At 38.6% G+C, this 20015-nt stretch overlaps 1 protein-coding gene across 4 annotated transcripts in view; it reads right to left on the bottom strand.

Moving 5' to 3' along the window:
* The window catches only part of LOC106093129 (protein rhomboid), a 430079-nt gene that overhangs the window by 320262 nt on the left and 89802 nt on the right, over positions 1–20015 (bottom strand). Inside the window, exons 1-2 of one of the 4 annotated variants that reach the window (XM_059360525.1) lie at positions 7846–8108; positions 2251–2547 (exon numbers count right to left, since the gene is read on the bottom strand). The gene's annotated coding sequence lies outside the window, so the exon portion shown is untranslated. Of the gene's footprint in view, positions 1–2250; positions 2548–7460; positions 7786–7845; positions 8109–20015 lie in introns of those variants that run through there. The other 3 variants (XM_059360527.1, XM_059360526.1, XM_059360528.1) reach the window with 3 other exon arrangements.

The following is a 20015-nucleotide window of genomic DNA, read 5'->3' as shown; positions in this document are numbered from 1 at the left end:
ACACAAGCAAGTAAACATTTAGTGTATTTAATTTGATTTGCGCTTGCAACGAAGCATTTCCTCCGTGGTATGAAAATGGAACTAAATTCTTCAAACTAAAATGTGTAATTATCAGAGTAATCGATAAGTCTTTTTAATTGCAGAAGTTCAACAATTATAGCACATTGAAAATGTACATCTATTTCTGTGTGAGAAACAGCCATTAAATATATAATGTAGCAATTGTATTAAATGTCATGTAAAGGGTGATTTTTTTGAGGTTAGGATTTTCATGCATTAGTATTTGACAGATCACGTGGGATTTCAGACATGGTGTCAAAGAGAAAGATGCTCAGTATGCTTTGACATTTCATCATGAATAGACTTACTAACGAGCAACGCTTGCAAATCATTGAATTTTATTACCAAAATCAGTGTTCGGTTCGAAATGTGTTCAAATTTTGACAAATTTTGTTCAGCGATGAGGCTCATTTCTGGTTGAATGGCTACGTAAATAAGCAAAATTGCCGCATTTGGAGTGAAGAGCAACCAGAAGCCGTTCAAGAACTGCCCATGCATCCCGAAAAATGCACTGTTTGGTGTGGTTTGTACGCTGGTGGAATCATTGGACCGTATTTTTTCAAAGATGCTGTTGGACGCAACGTTACGGTGAATGAACACATTTCGAACCGAACACTGATTTTGGTAATAAAATTCAATGATTTGCAAGCGTTGCTCGTTAGTAAGTCTATTCATGATGAAATGTCAAAGCATACTGAGCATCTTTCTCTTTGACACCATGTCTGAAATCCCACGTGATCTGTCAAATACTAATGCATGAAAATCCTAACCTCAAAAAAATCACCCTTTACAATCGAACGTTTGCCACTGCACGGAAATTCATTTTGCAATTTAATTGCAAGACATTTTTAAATAAGAATTGTAATTGAATAATTCACCGTTGAAATTAAAAATAGGCAAGTGTCATACCCTTCGCCGTGCACCACATTTTCCTGAGACTGACTGATTTGTTTGTTCACATATAATGCGTGAAACTTGGATGCAACGGTGATCCATTGAACAGCATGTCTGCCTTTTACACTGAATGCATAGGTTTGAATCCTGGCTAGAACTACTATATCGAACTTCTTTACCTCCTCAAAGACAGCTCCTAATTATTATACCCTCCACCATAGTAACACCTTGAAATATGCGTGTATATATTGTTGATCGTCATGAAATTTTGAGTCAATCTAGCCATGTCCGTCCGTCTGTCGAAAGCATGCTAACTTTTGAAGGGGTTAAGCTACACGCTTGAAATTTTGCACAAATAATTTTCATTGGTGTAGGTCGGTTGGGATTGCAAATGGGCCAAATCGGTCCATGGTTTGATATATCTGCCATATAAACCGATCTGGGATCTTGACTTATTGAGCCGCTAGAGAGAGCACTTCAGATCCAATTTAGCACAAATTTTGTACAACGGCTTCTCCCATGACCCTAAACATACGTGTGCAATATGGTCTGAATCGATTTACAGCTTGATACAGCTCCCATATAAAGCGATCTCCCGATTTTGCTTCTTGAGCCTCTACAAGGCCCAATTCTTATCCGAATGGACTGAAATATTACACAATGACTTCTACAATGTTAAGCATTCTATTAATTTATGGTCCGAATCGGCTTGATATTGCTCCAATAGCATAGCAGTTCTTATTCATTATTCTTTGTTTGCTTAAAAGAGATACCGCGTAAAGAAGTGGACAAATGCTATCCATGGTGGAGGGTATATAAGATTCTGCCCGGCCGAACTTAGCACGCTCCTACTTGTTTTCGAACAGATCGTTTGGAAATTGTTGTTACCACGCCACATTAATGAAAATCCGACGACAAATATATATGGGAGCTATATCCAAATCTGAACCGATATTGATGAAATTTTGCAGATATATAAAGATCAGTAACAAAACAAAACAAAAATACATGGATTCACAGACGGACATAAATAAATCGAATCAGAAAGTGATTCTAAGGCGATCGATATATTTATCAATGGGTCTAGCTCTTCTGCTTCTTAGCGTTGCACACAAATGCACAAACTTATAATACCCTGTACCACCGTGGTGGTGTAGGGTATAATGAATATATCCTCTATCCTAAGGGCGCGGGTAAAACATATTTGGTTTCCTGAGTCTTAGAGAATATCAAACGTTTGTTCAGATTTAAATGTATTTATACGATATGCAATTTAAGTGCATTGTAACCACTTACCAACATCGTTGCTGCGGGTAATACGGGCTGTCGCCGTTGCTGCTCCTACTGGTGCTGATGATGATGCTGAAGATGATGACATTTGTTTTGACATTGACAGCATGAATTTGCAAAAAGACTGATATAATTTCATTCGCTCCCTTTGCAAACTGTTAGCTAAAGTCGGTCGGTAGCATTCGAAGAAACATTCAATGTCTATCTTTCATTATTCAATGCCGTTGTGAAGAACCACTGAATTTGCTGATCTCTAATGTTTTTGTTTTCGTTTTTTTCTTGTTTATAGCGCCACAATGTCTTCTGAAATAGAAATATTTTACTTGTTTAGTTCACTTTTCGTTTTTGTCAGCAAAATATATGGCCCAGAAATGTAACACTTTGCCAAAAAAACTAAGAATGTTCAAATACGCGACGAATGTACTCAAAAATAAGACACACATTTTAGTAATTGCCTAAAGAAAACAAATTCAGTTTTTATACCCTACACCAGTACTGTTTGTAATACCCAGATAGAAGAGAGCTAGACCCATTGATAAATACGCAGATTGACTGAGAATCATATTCTGATTTGATTTAGCTATGTCTGTCTGCTTGTCTGTCTGTCCATGTTAATTTGGGTACAAATTATAGTTCGCAATTTTCATCTAATCGTGCCCAAATTTAACGCGAGCATTTTTTTTTTGGCCTGAAATTGCAAAAAATCGCTTCGGATTTGGGTATAGCTCCCATATAAATTTATAAGTTTATCCATTTGGACTAGTGCTACAATAATATTGTCATTTGTTAACCGATTCTCACGAAAATTGACACAAGGGAGTATCTTATGAATCTCTCTCTCTCGCTTCAGATACAGATATAGCTCCCTCATATATTTTTTTCTCCCGACTTTCACTTCTAGAGCCTTTGCCATCACATCCATGAACAGGTCTGCTCAAACCTTTGCAATAAGCTTTCCTCTAGGACTACCACAAGACGTGCGGATTTTGGTTGAAATCGGTTCAGATACGGATATAGCTGTCATATATATTTATTATATATATATATATATATATATATATATATATATATATATATATATATATATATATATATATATATATATATATATATGTATATATATATATATATATCTGCTCGTATTTAGATACAGCCCCCATATCTCCCGTTCCTAGCGTAGTTATCAACCGACCTTCTCAATATTTTGCACTATGATTTTTTCTATAACTCCCACAATATGTCCGGATTTTGGTCGAAATTCTACATTTCATTTAGTTTCTATGACTTAACCTGCATACCCATTGTAGTGTAGGGTATCGAATAAGTTGGCTTCGCCCAACTTTAGCCCGTTCTTACTTTTTCAACTAAAGCTAAGAAAATTCAAAAACAGAATATGGTATATGTATATAGTATTTAAAATTGTGTTTTTTACATGCGTTTAGGGAACATATTAAAAAAAATCTAAATCCCAAAAAGGGGATCGGGGCTTTGCTATTTTGACTATTTTGATATACATATAGCAGAGCTTCAGGCTGATGATTAAGGTATTAAAGCAAGTTTTTTCAATAAATACTTATCAATGAAAACAAATCATGCATCAAACCACAAATGTCTTTGTAAATAGCATAATAAGAAGCAAGTCTCGACCAAAATTCGAAAAAATTGAAAGGTTGAATATCCCCAAAACCAAGAGAGATATTGTAGACCCCAAGCGGACTTTTTTTTGTAGGGATTGTTGAGCACTATTCAGCAAAAGGAGATAATTAGAAATTAGACCACAAATGACGATTTGGCAACCCGAACAATTTTTCGAAATGCCGAAGTGACTAACTTGAAGGATCTACCAAGATTTGCCCGAGGTGAAATAGTTTTGTTTTGATTCTATCCCATTGTGTGTCACTCAATGGCAATTTTGAAGACCCACCAATAGGCCACCGGGTCTTCTAAGTTCCATAAATATTGTTCATGATCCTGAAGTATTGCAATAATCTGGTTTACGTCTCATATAAAACCATATTGTACACTCAGAGATTTTGTTATTAAAAACATAAAAAATGTTTTCTTAACATCAGATAGTCTGAAAATGGGACAGCAATATATTGTTGCTTAAACAGCAAACATCTTTTGCTGTTTTCAAATAGTAAACAATTAAAAAAAGCTCACAAAGTTTCTGATGGGGGGTATACTAATTTCGTCATTCTGATTGTAACTACTCGAAATATTCGTCTGAGACCCCATAAAGTATATATATTCTTGATCGTCGTGACATTTTATGTCGATCTAGCCATGTCCGTCCGTCTGTCCGTCCATCTGTCTGTCGAAAGCACGCTAACTTCCGAAGGAGTAAAGCTAGCCGCTTGAAATTTTGCACAAATACTTCTTATTGGTGTAGGTCGGTTGGTATTGTAAATGGGCCATATCGGTCCATGTTTTGATATAGCTGCCATATAAACCGATCTTGGGTCTTGACTTCTTGAACCTCTAGAGTGCGCAATTCTTATCCGATTGACACGAAATTTTGCACGACGTGTTTTGTTATGATGTCCAACAACTGTGCCAAGTATGGTTCAAATCGGTTCATAATCTGATATAGCTGCCATATAAACCCATCTTGGGTCTTGACTTCTTGAGCCTCTAGAGTGCGCAGTTCTTATCCCATTGGAATGAAATTTTGCACGACGTGTTCTGTTATGATATCCAACAACTGTGCTAAATATGGTTCAAATCGGTCCATAATGTGATATAGCTGCCATATAAACCGATCTTGGGTCTTGAATTCTTGAGCCTCTAAAGTGCGCAATTCTTATCCGATTGGCATGAAATTTTGCACGACGTGTTTTGTTATGATATCCAACAACTGTGCCAAGTATGGTCCTAATCGGTCCATAACCTGATATAGCTGCCATTTAAACCGATCTTGGGTCTTGACTTCTTAAGCCTCTAGAGTGCGCAATTCTTACCCGATTATAATGAAATTTTGCACGACTTGTTTTGTTATGATATTCAACAACTGTGCCAAGTATGGTCCTAATCGGTCCATAACCTGATATAGCTGCCATATAAACCGATCTTGGGTCTTGACTTCTTAAGCCTCTAAAGTGCGCAATTCTTATCAGATTGGAATGAAATTTTGCACGACATGTTTTTTTATGATATCCAACAAGTGTGCCAAAAATGGTTCAAATCGGCTCATAAACTGATATAGCTGTCATATAAACAGATCTGGGGACTTGACTTCTTGAGCTTCTAGAGGGCGCAATTCCTACCTGATTTGGCTGAAATTTTGCATGACGTTTTTTATTTTTTATTTTTTCTTTCAACCACTGTGTCAAATAAGGTTTAAATCGGTTCATAACCTGATATAGCTGCCATATAAACCGATCTGGGATCTTGACTTCTTGAGCCTCTAGAAGTCGCAAATATTATCCGATTTGCCTGAAATTTTGTACGATGGATCCTCTCTTGACCATCAACATACGTATTTATTATGGTCTAAATCTGTTTATAGCCCGATACAGCTCCCATATAAATCGATCTCTCTATTTTACTTTTTGAGCCCCCAAAGGGCGCAATTCTTACTCGAATTGGCTGACATTCTACACAGGTCTCCAACATATAATTTAATTGTGGTCCAAACCGGATCATATCTTTATATCGCTCTAATAGCAGAGCAAATCTTTTCTTATATCACTTTTTGCCTAAGAAGAGATGTCGGGAAAAGAACTCGACAACTGCGCTCCATGGTGGAGGGTATATAAGATTCGGCCCGGCCGAACTTAGCACGCTTTTACTTGTTTTTATTGATTTATAGAAAATGCCTCAGTAGTTGTTTAGAAGTTATGGGTGTAAAATATGCCTATCCGTTCAAAAATATAATTTTTTCCATTATATTTTTTTGACCCATCCCACTGTGTGTAATTAAATTTCTGTGGCCTGGGTGAGACCAGCCAAGACGAAATTGGTTCGGTCTATTGGATTGTTGTATAATGTGTCTTCTAACTTTCTTCGCATTGATAAGTTGCTAAAAATTTGATGTAATAGCAGACAAAATTTAAATTTGAATTATATTTTAGTTATGATTTTAAATCAAACCAATAAAAATGTGCCACCATGGATTCTACAAAAAAATTTACACAAACGAACTTAGTTGAAGGGCACAAGATTCTTGGGCGGTAGAAGACTCTTCAGGAGATCGGTTTATATGGAAACTACATCAGGTTAAAATCCGATTTGGATTGTTCTTGGCACAATTGTTGGAAGTCGTAACAGAATACTACGTTCAAAATTTCAGTCAAATAGGATAACAGTTGCGGCTTCCAGCGATTCAAGATATCAAATTGGTAGATCGGTTTATATGGGATGTATATCAGGTTATCGAGCGATTTTGCCCGTACATACCACGGATATTGGCAGACATAACAAATCTATGTGCAAAGTTTTAGCCAAATCGAATAATAAATGCGTCTTCTTGGGGCCGACGTAGTCAAGTCGAAGGACAATTTTTTATGGTGCTTCTACGCCATAAGCGTAGAACGGCCTCTGGGGTGGGCTAAGCCGATAATATTTACGATATTTCAAGTTAAATTTTTAACATCTGAAAACAGCAACATTATCGCTGCATCATGATAAACTTAATGTTACAATTTTTCTGCAGATTTGCTGTCATTAAGGCAAATCAAAAAAACTATGAGTGCATGGTATGTGGTAAATATGGCTTATTTACATAGTTTCATCTCCCAATTTAACTTCAAAATGGCAATTTGTCCCATTTGAGTTAAAGAGGACACGTCGATGTCAATGTTCAGTTTGTCCAATTCTAAATAATCCAAACCGATCTTAAATCGTTTAACTTGCTTTACAATATCTTCGGCCTATGATTTTATCATAAAGTTTTTTAGTGATGTATTAACCCTTCCCAAAACTTTCAACCTCAATGCGCGAAAGACCCGCTACTAATTTTTGCAAACGGACTATCGCACTTATTCCTCCGTAGAACAAACGCTAAGTACACATGTATGGGGATATATTGTACATTGTAAAAGTACATAGCACGCGCATTTCTTAGCAGTTTTTCGTCTCGTCTCGTTTCATTTAATTTTCAATTTTTATATAATTTTGTTATTCTTTCTTTTTTTCTTGTTTGCTCGATTGAATGACAGATGTTTTCAAATATTTTTTGTCGCTAAAATATGTTTTCGATTGTCTGAAAGACACACTTTTACATGTTCACAATTCTTGTTAAAAATAAATCATCCTCATCATATGCACACTTGTCCGTTTCGGTGCGTCCAAGCGGCGAGTCGAAGGCTATGAAAAAACGCTTTAGCAATTGTTTGCATCCGTCTGTTGCAGATACATATATTTTTTTTCTCTTCTGCCAAAGAAAAAACACCGCAAAACAGCAACGACACACTAGCAAGCTTTTTAATAGCTGTTTGTTGTTGATGGTTGTGTTTTGATGCACACTGCGTAAAATTTATGCGAAGACAACAGACGCTCACCGCCGGCCGGTCGCACTCACTAAATGGCATCATCTGATCTCATCTTCATATTAAATATCATTCATTATTAATTGGAGTTTTTTGTTTTTTCGCTTTTCACCTCGCGTTTGCCGCTCCGTTTTCACGTTGATGAAAGGGCTCACTTTTTTCCGGACTACTAAGACTGCGACCGTTGTGTAAACATTTGGGCCGGTCATATATTGGGAGATAGACAAAATGACGTTATTCCTTCCTTGCAGTTTTTTATGCTCTTTTTTTCATTCGGTCTACGCGTGTATTGCGCCCGCTATGCAGGTGCAGAAGAGAGTGTTTGGGGCTGAGTGCATTTGTATGCCAGTATGTATGTGTATGCGTTTGTGTTAAGCCAAGTGAACCCTTCTGTGCAAAGTGCATACACGTTTTTTCAAAGTACCGTTCGCAACTGAGTTCGTTTTTAAGGCGAGCAGATACTTTTATGAATTTGCCAAGTTCCCAACTGGCACTTGTGCCATTTGTAAGTGTTGTTGGGTATTTTTTTTTTTACTTTCTGCTGCTCTCTAGCATTGTTGTATGTTGAATGAGATGTTGTCGGTTGTTTGTTTTGTTGCTAGTTGGCCGAAAGTTGTTTGGATTCGTCGCTGTATGCCGACACCGGCATGAGCATGGTAAGGAGAGGGTAAGGCTAAAATCAAGTAAACCTCGTGCTTTTGACTCGCAGGGTTTCTGGCTATTGTTATTATACCCTACACCACTTACATGCTTTGGTGCAAGGTATTATAATCAAGGACATTTGTTTGAAACAGAAACAAGTAAAAAACGTTCTAAATTGACACAAAATAAAATAAGTTGAAAGGCATAACACCAAATTTCTGCCAAACCAGGTAAAAATTAAAGCTTCTGGGAACCGAACAAGGATAATCGTGGGGTCGGTTCATATGGGAGCTACAGCAGGTTAAAGACCTATTTAGACCGTACTCGGAACAGTTGTTGAAAGTCGTAACAGAACATCGCGTGCAAAATTTTAGCCAAATCGGACAAACATTTTTGCCGCCTGGGGATACAGACGTGAGATCGAGCTATATCAGGTTATAGACCGATTTCAACCGTACTGGGCACAGTTGTTGGAAGTCATAACAGAAGACTACATGCAAAATTTTAGTCAAATCGGATAAAAATTATGGACTGCAGGGGTTCAAGATGTCAAATCGGGTTATTTGGGAGCTATGTCAGGTTATAGACCGATTACAACCGTACTTAGCACAGTTGTTGGAAGTCGTAACAGAACACTACATACAACCACCGTACCGCAGAGGTTAACATGTCCGCCTATGACGCTGAAGGCATGGGTTCGAATTCAGGCGAGACCATCAATGCTGGGAACATTTGTGAGGTATTATGTCATGTAAAACTTCTCTCCAAAGAGGTGTAGCACTGCGGCACGCCGTTCGGACTCGGTTATAAAAGGGAGGCCCCTTATCATTGAGCTTTTACTTGAATCAAGTTGCACTCATTGTTATGTGAGAACTTTGCCACTGTTCCATATTGAAATGTTCATGGGCAAAATTAGCAATTTGCATTACATACAAAATTTTAGCCAAATCGTACAAAAATTATGGCTTCCAGTGGGACAAGCTGCCAAATCGGGAGACCGGGATATATGGGAGCTATGTCAGTTTATAGACCTACTTCAACAGTACGTGGCACGGTTATTGGAGAACTTTTAACAAACTGATCAAATGTGGACATATGTTGCGGTAAAGTCAGTGTAAATTTTAACACGAATCCAAATCATGCATAAAAGTGAAAATCGAACCACAAATGCATTCGTAAATTGCAAAATACGAAGCCAATCTCGGCCGAAATTTCAACAAATTAAAACAAAAACTCGTATATCCTCGAAACCTGTGGAGATACTATACAACACTAGGGATTTTCGAGCACTATCCACTATCCAGAATTTTGAAAATCGGACCATAAATGAAGTTTTAGTAGCCCTTACAAATTCTCAAAATACCGAGATGGCCACATTTAGGCACCTGCAAAAAAGCGCCCGGACAACCTAAGGCCTTGAAATTTTGCACACAATTTTGCTAGCACCTCAGCTTTAGCCATTTAATATTTTTAATAGATATCTATACTCGTTCTCACACGGCATATATTTTACTTGCTTTGTTCGATTTTCTCCCACTGTGAGTTGGTCGATGTTTATTTGGAATCAAATTACTGATCGAATTTTCCATTTGATCATCTTGATATTTGCAGTAGACTTTTTTCAGGGCAAGGATGAAGCCCCTTAAAAGGATCCTATCAGATGTAAATTTACCACCCACACATAAATACTGTGTATTCACCAGACTGGGCAAATATTGTAACGTGGAGATATTTACACCGCAACATAGAAATATCTTATGAATTTTTATGTTAGGGGTGAATTTCATAAAAATCAGTTCAGATTGGCCGATTCTTGAGCCATAACAAGCGGCTAGCGACATCGAGAGATTCATGTGCGATCCCACATAACCCATACGGTTTGGGCGCTGGTCCAGTATCCCGAACCCGGAAACTAAAAAGATTGCTCAGAGAAACAAAAGAATAGTAAAAACGGACTTCCCTAATCCTTCGTTTTGTTTATATTTTGAGACGAGCTCAATAATGGGAGATTTTTCTCTGAATGGAAAAGGAAAGCCAAAGATAAAAGCACATCACCACACTCAAAAAAAAAAAAATTAAAAAAAAGTTCACTTGAATCAAGCCTCAGCGGTGTCATAAGTACAGTATGACCACCCTCAACCAAATTTGTTATTTAAAACAGCAAAAATGTTTGCTAAAACAGCAGTTTTTGTCTGTTGAAAATTGGAAAGCAGACATTACTGCTGTTTCAGCAAACATAGGGCTGCTGTATTATCAAACATTTCTTACTGCAATTTAACTAACAAAATCTGCTGTTTTGACTACACAAGTCTGATGAAAAAAAATGTGTGCTATTGTACTTTTTATGGTTGCCTGTTACTTGTTTTGAATACCTTACGCATTTTTATACCCACCACCGAAGGATGGGGGTATATTCATTTTGTCATTCCGTTTGCAACACATCGAAATATCCATTTCCGACCCTATAAAGTATATATATTCTTGATCAGCGTAAAAAACTAAGACGATCTAGCCATGTCCGTCCGTTTGTCCGTCTGTCTGTTGAAATCACGCTACAGTCTTTAAAAATAGAGATATTGAGCTGAAATTTTGCACAGATTCTTTTTTTGTCCATAAGCAGGTTAAGTTCGAAGATGGGCTATATCGGACTATATCTTGATATAGCCCCCATATAGACCGATCCGCCGATTTAGGGTCTAAGGCCCACAAAATCCACATTTATTATCCGATTTTGCTGAAATTTGGGACTATAAGTTGTGTTAGACCCTTCGACATCCTTCGTCAATTTGGCTCAGATCGGTCCAGATTTGACTATAGCTGCCATATAGACCGATCCTCCGATTTAGGGTCTTAGGCCCATAAAAGCCACATTTATTATCCGATTTTGTTGAAATTTGGGACAGTGAGTTGTGTTAGGCTCTTCGACATCCTATGTCAATTTGGCTCAGATCGGTCCAGATTTGAATATAGCTGCCATATAGACCGATCCTCCGATTTAGGGTCTAAGGCCAATAAAAGCCACATTTATGGTCCGATTTTGCTGAAATTTGGGACAGTGAGTTGTGTAAGGCCCATCGACATCCTTCGTTAATTTGGCTCAGATCAGTCCAGATTTGGATATATATCGATCCTCCGATTTGTGGTGTAAGGCCCATAATAGCCACATTCATTATCCGATTTTGCTGAAATTTGGGACAGTGAGTTGTGATAGGCCCTTTGACATATTTCTTTAATTTGGTCCAGATCGGTTCAAATCTGGATATAGCTGCCATATAGACCGATTTCTTGATTTATGGTTTTTGGCCATAAAATGCTCATTTATTGCCCGATGTCGCCGAAATTTGGAACAGTGAGTTAAGTTAAGCCCCTTGACATACTTCTGAAATATCGCACAGATCGGTCCAGATTTGGATATAGCTGCCATATAGACCGATATCTAGATTTTAGGTTTTGGGGCTATAAAAGACGCATTTATTGTCCGATGTCGCTGAAATTTGAGACAGTGAGTTTGGTTAAACTCTTCGACGTCCTTCTTCAATTTTGCTCAGATCGGTCCAGATTTAAATATAGCTGCCATATAGACCGATCTCTGGATTTAAGGTTTAGGGCCCATAAAAGTGGCATTTATTGCCTCTTGGCCCAAATCGGTCCAGATTTGGATATAGCTACCATGTAGACCGATATCTCGATTTAAAGTCTTGGCCCCATAAAAGGCGCATTTATAATCCGCTTTCACTGAAATTTGACACAGTGACTTATGTTCGGCTTTTCGACATCCGTGTCGTATATAGTTCAAATCGGTATGAGGTATATGAGTATAGGGTATGAAATTTTCACCAAATTTTGATGAAAGGTGGTTTACATATATACCCGAACTTAACGCCGTTTTACTTGTTTTAACTAAATTTAAAGTAACAAGTAAGAGCGTGCTAAGTTCGGCCGGACCGAATCTTATATACCACCACCATGGATCGCATTTGTCGAGTTCTATGCGCGGTATCTCTTTGTAGGTAAACAAAGAATATTGAATAAGAACTGTAATGCTATTTGAGCTATATCAAGTTATAGTCCGATTCGGACCATAAATTAATGCTTAACATTACAGAAGTCATTGTGAATATTTTAGTTCATTCGGATAAGAATTGCGCCTTGTAGGGGCTCAAAAAGCAAAATAGGGAGATAGGTTATATGGGAGCAGTATCAACCTATTGATCGATTCAGACCACATTAGACACGTATGTTGAAGGCCATGAAAGAAGAAGTTGTACAAAATTTCTACCAAATCGGATGAGAATTGCGCCCTCTAGAGGCTCAAGAAGTCAAGATGCCAGATCGGTTTATATGGCACCTATATCAGGTTCTGTACCGATTTGCGCCATACTTAGCACAGTTATTGGAAGTTATAACAAAACCCCTCATGCAAAATTGCAGCTAAATCGGATGAAAATTGCGCGCTCTATTGGCTCAAGAAATCAAGATCCAAGGTCGGTTTATACGACAGCTATACCAGATTAGGAACCGATTTGAATCATACTTAACACAATTGTTGGAAGAGATAGCAAAACACTATGTGCAAAATTTCAAATTTCAAATCGGACGGAAATTGCGCCCTCTAGAGGTCATGTCAAGACCCGAGATCGGATTATATGGCAGCTATATCAAAACATGGATCAATTTGGCCCATTTACAATCGCAACCGACCTACACTAATAAAAATTTATTGCGCAATTTCAAGCGGCTAGCTTTATTCCTTCGACAGTTAGCGTGCTTGCGACAGACAGACGGACGGACATGGCTAGATCGACTTAAAATGACATGACGATCAAAAATATACATACTTTATGGGGCTTCAGTTGAATATTTCGAGGTGTTACAAACAGAATGACGAAAATAGTGTACCCCCATCCTATGGTGGACGGTATAAAAAGTTTATAGTAAGTATACATTCAGTGGTGGTTATCAAGCCACACATTTACTTTTGTGTTCTATTTTTATACCCACCACTATAGGATGGGGATATACTAAACTAGTCATTCCGTTTGTAACACCTCTCAACAATTTGTCTAAGACCCCATAAAGTATATATATTCTTGATAATCTCGACGTTCAGAGGAGATCTAGCCATGTTCGTCTGTCTGTCGAAATCACGATAGAGGTCGAACGCGTATAGCTAGCCGCTTGATACTTTGCAAAGATACTTCATGTCGATATAGGTCGTTGGAGTTTGCAAATTGGCTATATTGGTGCGGATTTAGATATAGCTCCCATATAAACCGATCTCCCGAATAAATTTCTTGAGCCCCTGAATGGCAATTCTTGTCCGATTTGGCTGAAATTTTGCGTGTAAAGTTCCATTACAACATCCTACAACTGTGTCATATACGGTCAAAATCAGTCTATAACCTGATATAGCTCCCATATAAACCAATCTCCCGATTTGACTTCTTGAGCCACTGGAAGCCACAATTTTTCTCCGATTTTGCATGCGGTGTTCTGCTACGCCAAGCATGGTCCAAATCGGTCAAGAGCCTCATATAGCTGCGATATAAACCGATCGCTCGATTTAACTTCTCGAGCCTTTTGTGTCCGATTTGGCTGAAATTTTGCATGTAGTGTTTTGTTATGACTTCCAACAACTGTGCCAAGTACGGTCCAAATCGGTTTTTAACCTTACGTAGCTTCCATATAAACCGATCTCCCGATTTGACATCTTGAGTCCTTACAAGCCGCAATTTTTGTCCTGTTAGGCTGACATTTTGCATGCGGTGTTCTGTTACGACTTCCAACAACTGTGCCGAATACGGCCAAAACCAGTCTGTAACCTGATGTAACCTCCATGCAAACCGATCTCTCGGTCATCCTTTTTCGGTTCCTAGAAGCTTTAATTATTGATGGTTTAACAGAAGTTTGGTATGTAGAATAAAATTATGCCGTACAACTTAATTTGTTTTGTATAAATTTTTAGCAGAATCCATGGGATCCCAAGATTCGGCCCGGCCGTACTTAGCACGCTTTTACTTGTTTCTTCTAACATCCGCTTCATAATTTAGCAGCAGTCATTTTCAGTAAACAACAGACTATAATGCCGTAAGCCTGACACTTTGAACATGCAGTACTATTGCTGTAATAGCAGAATAACTGCTACAATAGCAGCAAAATTAACTACTAATATTCAGCAGACAGTGTTTTCTATCTTCAGAAAACTCTTTTCTATGAGTGCAAGTTTAGTTAATTCAAGCACGAAATTCTCCAAATCTCTGGAATTTAGATTTTTTTAATTTTTATACCCTCCACCATAGGATGGAGGTATACTAATTTCGTCATTCTGTTTGTAACACCTCGAAATATGCGTCTAAGACCCATAGAGTATATATATTCTTGATCGTAGTGACATGCTAACTTAACTAGCTATGCCCGTCCGTCTGTCTGTCGAGAGCACGCTATCTTTCGTAGGAGTAAAGCTAGCCGCTTGAAATTTTGCTCAAATACGTCCTATTAGTGTAGGTCAGTTGGGATTGTAAATGGCCCAAATCGGTCCATGTTTTGATAAAGCTGCCATATAAACCGATCTTGGGTCTTGTCTTCTTGAGCCTCTAGAGGGCAACTCTCGTCCGATTTGACTGAAATTTTTCAAGTAGTGATTTAATATCACTTGCAACCCCCATGCTATGCATGGTTCAAATCGGTACATAACCTGATAAAGCTGCAATATAAACCGATCTTGGGTCTTGACCTCTTGAGCTTTTAGAGGGCGCAATTCTTATCCGATTTGGCAGTAATTTTGCACGTGGAGTTTTGGAATCACTTTAACATTTGTGCGAAGTATGGTCCTAACCGGTCCATAACCTGGTATAGGTGACATACAAACCGATCTTGGATCTTCACTTCTCGAGCCGCTAGAGGGCCCAATTCTCATCCGATTTGGCTAATATTTTGCATGAGGTGTTTTGATATGACTTCCAAAAACTGTGATGAGTATGGCGCAAATCGGTTCATAACCTGATAGAGCGGCCATATAAATATATCTTGTACAATGGCTTCTCCCATGGTCCTTAACATACTTGTGCAATATGGTCTGAATCGGTCTATAGCTTGATACAGCTCCCATATAAACCGATCTCCCGATTTTGCTTCTTGAGCCCCTACAAGGCCCAATTCTTATCCGAATGGACTGAAATATTACGCAATGACTTTTACAATGTTCAGCATTCAATTAATTTTTGGTCCGAATCGGACTATAACTTGATATAGCTCCAATAGCATAACAGTACATATTCATTATTCTTTGTTTGCCTAAAAAGAGATACTGCGCAAAGAACTCGACAAATGCAATTCATGGTGGAGGGTATATAAGATTTGGCCCGGCCGAACTTATTTTAATTTTAGGCGCTGTTTTCTTTATATTGATCGTGTTCACACTTGATATTGCCAAATGAGCTGGTTGACATTTGATAAAAGTATGCTTAATGTGGGCGTTAAATAAGACCTTTTCAATTGATTTTAGTACTACTTTTTTGTGTGCACTGTGGAACGGGTTTCGTCCTGGATAAGGTGACTTCTCAATCACATTAGTCCACGCCTAATGTAATTGAGAAGTGTAAACTCAATATAAACACGAAACTAACATAGTTTGACACCTTTCACACTAGCTGTTCCTTTCCATTGCATATGTTTTCCTTTGCAGTGATGTACTTTTTTTCCCCTACGTCAACAATTGTTTCCATGTTACTGTGCAAGTTCAAGTTTTTTGCCTGTTATGGCTAGTACTATGTTTGTGTTTCACAGATGAAAACACATTTTTCCGCGATAACAAACACTTCAAAACTCTCAATGATGTTTCATAAGTTATGGGGGAATGTCCTACTAAATGAGATCGGCAAGTATTTTTGCTTCAAAGTCTAATATATAAAGAAAGTAATCACGAAAAACTTTCCCGAAAAGCGAACATAGTACTAGCTTTAAGGGCAAATATCATTATTTCATAATTTTTCGTTTCGAGAGAGTTAAATGATCGAAGTTTTTTTTTTAATTGGAAAAGGAAAGCCAGAGATCACAACACACCAACCACTATAGGACTCGTTTCCTCTAACGCGACTCCAATAACATTGACGACCACACAAACGAAAAAAGGACCTTGAATGTCCGCACTCTTTATAGAGAAGGTGCTGTATACACACTGGCAGACGTATTGGAGAAGTACTGGGCAGATATTGACGCCTTACAGGAATTGCGTTGGATAGGGAAAGACGTCGCAACAACACCAAAGGACTGTTTCATCTTGCTGCCATGGAACAGACATGAATTTGTCTGTGGGTTTGTGGTTAGTAGGAGACTTGAACATCTTGTCTCCTGGTTTACTCCGGTGGATGAAAGTCTTGCCATAATCCACATAAGGTCAAATTCTTTAACACCAGCCTTATTTGTGCCGTGCAGACCAAGGATATTTTCTACGAGCGCCTTAAAAGACCAAAATCCTGCCCCAGGAAATACATGGTACGACCAAAAGCGTAGAAATACTACTGAAACCAAAATGCGGCATATAGAGCAACCCTGAAGTCAGTAGCAAATTGGCAGATGAATGAGAGGTTTTAGGAGAGAGGAGAAACGTCTATTCCGTAGAAAGAAAGGGGAAATGAAAAGATGTGAGTTTGCGCGAATTGAGATATAAAGGAGCAAGGATGAAGCCCGGAAATTTTACCAAAGAATCAAATATCAAACCGATGGCTTTGGTGCAGCCGCATCCTACTGCGAAACAAAATCTATTAACTTATGCAGAAAATATGCTTGGAATATGGAAAGAATATATTCTCCAGCTGCAAATGTCCTACAATGGCGGCCAAGAGGATACCGCAAAACCAATCGCTGATGGCAGTATAGAATGTTTTTCCAAGTCCGAATAGTGACAGTCTGCCATCAGACTCACTTAGACGTTTTCGTCCATTGTGAACCATCGTTGAACCATCCAGATCGTTTTAAAAAGCCCAATAACTTGCGAATGTTCACATCCGCTAAATCAGACAGGTTCTCAAAGAAACGAGAACCTGAAGTGGAACTCCTTCTAACTGCTAGTGTGGGACACACACACAGAAGGTGTTCTACAGTCTCTTATTCTTCTTCTTCGATGTCCTCGCAGCTTTTGCAAAAGTGGTTGCTGGCAACCTTAGACAGTAACCTGTCATGACGAACACATTGACTGAGACGTCTGTTCTAGCCAATGACAGCAAAGCAGTAGACTGCTTCAAGTCTAGATTAGGCCACATAGTTTTGGAATGATCACAGCCTCCTTTTTGTGACCATCTATCATTCGTTGTCCTTCTGCGTTGGGCTGGTCCTGAAAACTTAGCTTACATGTCGCTAAAGGCATACCCACAGATTCCAGTATTCCTGAAATGTATAGTGTAGCTCCTAGTCTCGCAAGCTCGCCCGCTTCACAATTCCCTGGGATATCTCTGTGGCCTGGCACCCAGAACAGGTGAATTTTGAACTGTTCAGCCATCTCGTTGAGAGATGTGCGACAGTCGAGGGCGGCTTTTGTGTTCAGAAATACGATCTTCAGGGGTTTAATGGCTGTCTGAGAAGATATTTATGCCAATCGTCGTAATAACATTATATATTAGCCATTCCACCACTTCCTTAATTGCAAGGATCTCCGCTTTATATACACTGCCTCGGTCGGGTAACCTTTTCGATATGACCAGTTCTACATCTTTAGAGTACACCCCATGTGGTAAAAGACATCATTAAATTTGTTGTCAGAGATAAGAGAAGGAGAGCAGAATATCGAGGCACTTGGAAATCTATTCTAAGTACGGCTAATGGATCAAACGCCATAACCAATTAGAGAAATGTATATGCTCATCCGATTTTTATACCCTCCACCATAGGATGGGGGGTATACTAATTTCGTCATTCTGTTTGTAACTACTCGAAATATTCGTCTGAGACCCCATAAAGTATATATATTCTTGATCGTCGCGACATTCTATGTCGATCTATCCTTGTCCGTCCGTCCGTCTGTCTGTCGAAAGCACGCTAAATTCCGAAGGAGTAAAGCTAGCCGCTTGAAATTTTGCACAAATACATCCTATTAGTGTAGGTCGGTTGGTATTGTAAATGGGCTATATCGGTCCATGTTTTGATATAGCTGCCATATAAACCGATTATTGGTCTTGACTTCTTGAGCCTCTAGAATGCGCAATTCTTATCCGATTGAAATGAAATTTTGCAAGACGTGTTTTGTTGCGATATCCAACAACTGTGCCAAGTATGGTTCAAATCAGTTCATAACCTTATATAGCTGTCATATAAACCGATCTTGGGTCTTGACTTCTTGAGCCTCTAGAGGGCGCAATTCTTATCCAATTTGAATGAATTTTGGCACGTAGTATTTTGTTATGATATCCAACAACTGTGCCAAGTATGGTTCAAATCGGTTCATAACCTGATATAGCTGTCATATAAACCGATCTTGGGTCTTGACTTCTTGAGCCTCTAGAGTGCGCAATTCTTATCCGATTCGCATTAAATTTTGCACGTAGTATTTTATTCTTACTTTCAACAACTGTATCAAATAAGGTTCAAATCGGTTTATAACCTGATATAGCTGCCATGTAAACCGATCTCGGATCTTGACTTCTTGAGCCTCTAGAGGTCGCAATTATTATGCGATTTGCCTGAAATTTTGTACGACGGATTCTCTCATGACCATCAACATACGTGTTTATTATGGTCTGAATCTGTCTATAGCCCGATACAGCTCCCATATAAATCGATCTCTCTATTTTACTTCTTGAGCCCCCAAAGGGCGCAATTCTTATTCGAATTGGCTGACATTTTACACAGGTCTCCAACACATAATTTAATTGTGGTCCAAACCGGACCATATCTTAATATCGCTCTAATAGCAGAGAAAATCTTTTCTTAAATCCTTTCTTTTGCCTAAGAAGAGATGCCGGGAAAAGTTCTCGACAAATGCGATCCATGGTGGAGGGTATATAAGATTCGGCCCGGCCGAACTAAGCACGCTTTTACTTGTTATTACTTACTTTACTTTACGTTAATTGGCTATGACAGAACATTTGTTCCACTAACTGAACGTTGAATAGCGTTCCAAGCGCCTCGATCTTCTGCACTCATTCTAAAATCTTTGACACCAAGTTTCGAGGTGTCTCCCACCACTTGATCTTTCGATCGGGCTTTTGGTCCCGGTTTGTGTTTACTATCGTGATTGCTCTCTATTGGAGTTTCTTCATCCATTCTGACAACATGCCAACGCAGCCGTTGTATTTTGATACATGTAGCTATGCTATCGTCATCATACAGCTCATACAGCTCGAGGTTCATATATCGCCTATATGCTCTATCCGATTTTTATTAATATTGCAAAATATCATGATTTGAAAACCAAATTTTGTACCACTCACTTCTTTTAAACTACTTTGTACTTATATTCACTTTAGGGTATGAACAGGTCGACATTGACCGAGTTCGTATTTACTTGTAATTCTTTGTTATGTTGGTGGCGTTAGCAGCCTTGTTTTTTTTGTTTTTGCGCAGAGCGATGACTATAGTTTGCTGTTGCCATTGCAACAAGGCCGAAATGAACGAAACACTGCAGCGAATACCAGAGGCAGGTAATAG

This window comes from Stomoxys calcitrans, chromosome 1, assembly GCF_963082655.1.
Source record: "Stomoxys calcitrans chromosome 1, idStoCalc2.1, whole genome shotgun sequence".
In the NCBI taxonomy this organism is placed as follows: domain Eukaryota; kingdom Metazoa; phylum Arthropoda; class Insecta; order Diptera; family Muscidae; genus Stomoxys; species Stomoxys calcitrans.
Note: the sequence above shows the minus strand (reverse complement) of the source record. Positions and strands in the feature narration are given on the sequence as shown.